This window comes from Gekko japonicus, unplaced genomic scaffold (assembly GCF_001447785.1).
Source record: "Gekko japonicus isolate JY-2015 unplaced genomic scaffold, Gekko_japonicus_V1.1 scaffold2391, whole genome shotgun sequence".
NCBI classification, from domain to species: domain Eukaryota; kingdom Metazoa; phylum Chordata; class Lepidosauria; order Squamata; family Gekkonidae; genus Gekko; species Gekko japonicus.
This window is the reverse complement of record NW_015170963.1, coordinates 187,737-190,862: the sequence shown is the minus strand read 5'-3', so window position 1 is coordinate 190,862 and position 3,126 is coordinate 187,737. Positions and strand designations below refer to the sequence as shown.

The window sequence follows — 3,126 nt, the reverse complement described above, 5'->3', positions numbered from 1 at the left end:
GGGGGGGGGGGGGGGGGGGGGGGGGGGGGGGGGGGAGGAAGAAATGGGTGCTGGAGGGGCGGCCGGGACGGAGGGGAGGGGAGACGCAACGTCAAGGATGGCGAGCGGCGGCGGCGTTGGGTTGGCATCGCCTTCGCCGGCGCGCTCCGGCTTTCTTGAGCGTGGCTGGGTCGCCCGGGAGCCGAGTGACGTCATGAGCGATCCCGGCTCCTTTTGCCAATCATCTCAGAATGTCGGGAGAGGCGCCCGCGGGCGCTGGGTTGGAACGGACCCGTCCCGGGGCATCCCGCAGGCCAAAAGGCAGATTCCACACAGAGAGAGAGAGACAGGACGGGTTGGTTGGTCTTTCCCCTCCCGGGAGAAACCTCTGCCTTTTTTTTTAACCCTCTTCTAACACGATCCCACATTTCTTTCGGACTCTGAGCGGTCGGCTTAAAAGATGGGTCGCCCCATGCTCCCGCTAAGCTGTGGAGTCTTGCCAGCAAAGGTTCTGCTTTGTGAGCGGCTGGCACTCAAGTTGCGAGCCGGCGATTTGGTTGCTGCATAAATTAGTTGGGGGGGCTTCCTGAGCGGAGACAGAAATGTGCCAGACGGAGGCTTAAGAAAAGTATGAGCTGGCTCACACTCACTCAGCTTAGAGGGAACACTGGGAGCCGCCTACGTCTGCCTATAGCAGCAGAAAACAGGAAGAGTCCAGGAGCACCTTAGAGGCTAACAAAACTGGGGGCAGGTCTCTTCTGCTCACTGCTCACTTCCTCAGATACAGCTAGAATGTGTGTCCCTCCGTCCTTATATCTTGGAGAGGGGAGTGATTTCAGATGCTGACTGACAATAGCAGGCAAATGACAGTAGCAGGTGAATGATAATCGCAGGTGTGACTGGGTTAGGTGTGATATGCAGAAGACTAATAGGGTGGAGAAATCAGTATTGGTAATGAGACAGGAAACCTAGGTTTCCATTCAGTCCAGGGGGATGCACTGTCTTGAGCTTCATTATTAGTTGCAATTCAGCAGTCTCTCTTTCTAACCGCCACTCTCCAAGATGTAAGGAGAGATGGGCTCACGTTCTAGCTGTATCTGAAGAAGTGAGCAGTGACTCACCAAAGCTCATATCCTGCCACAAATTTCCTAAATCTGTTCCCAAGTCTGAGAGAATAGATTTGATTCAATGGGCAACTGATCACTAGCCATTGTTTTACCAATTGGATTTGAGAACCAACAAGAAAGGGGGTGGTCTGTCTGTCTGTCTTTCTTTCCATCAGAGAATAACCAGGAAAACAAGAAAAAGAAAGATTCTCTCAGCCTCCCATCAGTAGCTTCTCCTGGAGGCACTGGCAACACCTCCCAAGAGTTCTTCCTCCTTTTCCTCTCTTCTTTTCCAATTTCCTCTTTCTTTCTTTTTTTTAAAAAAACTCAGGCCAAATTTGACTGGAGCTGGAAGACTTGGAGCAAGTCAGTGTGTAAAAAAAAAAAAGCCCCTTCTCCCAATAGTCTTCATCCTATAGGTCATTTGACCCTTGGAGTTGGAAGGCTTGGAGAATGGCAGTGTGTAAAAAAAATGCCCCTTCTTCCAACAGCCTTCATCCTATAGGTCATTTAACCCTTGGAGTTGGAAGGCTTGGAGTAAGCCAGTATATATAAAAATTGTCCCTTCTTCCAATAGCCTTCATCCTATAGGTCATTTAATCCTTGGAGCAAGCCAGTGTGTGAAAAAAATGTCCCTTCTCCCAATAGTCTTCATCCTACAGGACATTTCATCCTTGGAGCTGGAAGGCTTGGAGCAAGCCAGTATATATAAAAATTGTCCCTTCTCCAAATAGTCTTCATCCTATAGGTCATTTCATCCTTGGAGCTGGAAGGCTTGGAGCAAATCAGTGTGTATAAAAAATGCCCCTTCTCCCAATAGTCTTCATCCTACAGGTCATTTAATCCTTAGAAATCTCCCCCCACCCCCATTTTCTCTCTTTTTCTTCCTTCTCAATTTCTGCATCCCCCCTCTCCTTCTCGGGGCAAGCGCTGACTCTCAGGCCTCTGCCTTCGCTTTCCAGGCTCCTAGTCTCCAAGGTCTCCTGGCTTCCCTGCCCGCCCCGCTGGCGTCTCTTCTTCATCTCTTTCCTCCCCTAAAGCCCCTGTCAGAACGGACCTGTCTGGAAATCTCAAGGATACAGTAGTAATCCTCCGTACACGAAACTGCGATTATTCACGTTCCCGATACCTTTCCTACGCCTCCCTTCTCCTCTGAGTTGGAAGCTTCTCGGGGCAGAGCCCTGGCTGTGTTAACCCCCCCACACACACACACACAAAACGTCCCGTCCATTTATGGCGACAGAACTTTTCGATCCCGCCGGTCCCCTGGATACACGTCAATATTTTCTGCTCCTCTTCCTTTGAGCTTTTGTTCGAGGGAGCAGGAAAAATGAGCCCTTTCTCACACAGTGTGGACCCTTCAGTCCCTCAACACGTATCGGCACCTTCCCCGCTTCTGGCAAGTGCTGGGGAATCTAGTGGATCGCTCTGTCGACCCCGCCCACCCATTCCAGACGGAGGAGAAGGAAGCGGAGAAGAAGAGGAGGAGGAGGAGGAGATTGGATTTATACCCCGCCCTTCACTCGGAGTGTCAGAGCGGTTTACAAACTCCTTTCCCTTCCCCTCCCCACGGCAGACACCCTGTGAGGTAGGTGGGGCTGAGAGAGCTCTTTCCAGGACTGTCCTTGAGAGAACAGCTCCGACAGAACTGTGGCTTGCCCAAGGTCATCCAGCAGCCGCAAGCGGAGGAGTGGGGACTCAAACTCGGTTCTCCCAGATTAGACTCGGCGCACTTAACCACTCCGCCAAACGGTGTGCTTGGAAGTGGAACCCAACTGCGCAACCAAAGCAAACGGGGGTGAATGGATCGGGGAGTCTGGTCTGCCTTCCAAAAGAGGATTCATCGGGCTGTTTTCTGGTTCTCAGACTATACTGTGGCTGCGGTCCCGTCACACGCGCGAAATAATCCACTCTCAATGCGCTTCCCAACTGGATTTTTAGCGTGTGAACGGGCAAAATCCAACTTGAGAGTGGATTATTTAACGTGTGTGTCCGCAGCCTCTATCTCCACTTTGGTCCCTAACGCACCCAGGAGTTAGAA

General features: G+C 51.6%; 1 protein-coding gene across 1 annotated transcript in view; it reads right to left on the bottom strand.

Annotated features, from left to right (window-relative positions):
• IRX6 (iroquois homeobox 6) overlaps positions 1–3,126 on the bottom strand; it is a 37,797-nt gene that overhangs the window by 25,608 nt on the left and 9,063 nt on the right. The window lies entirely within an intron of this gene.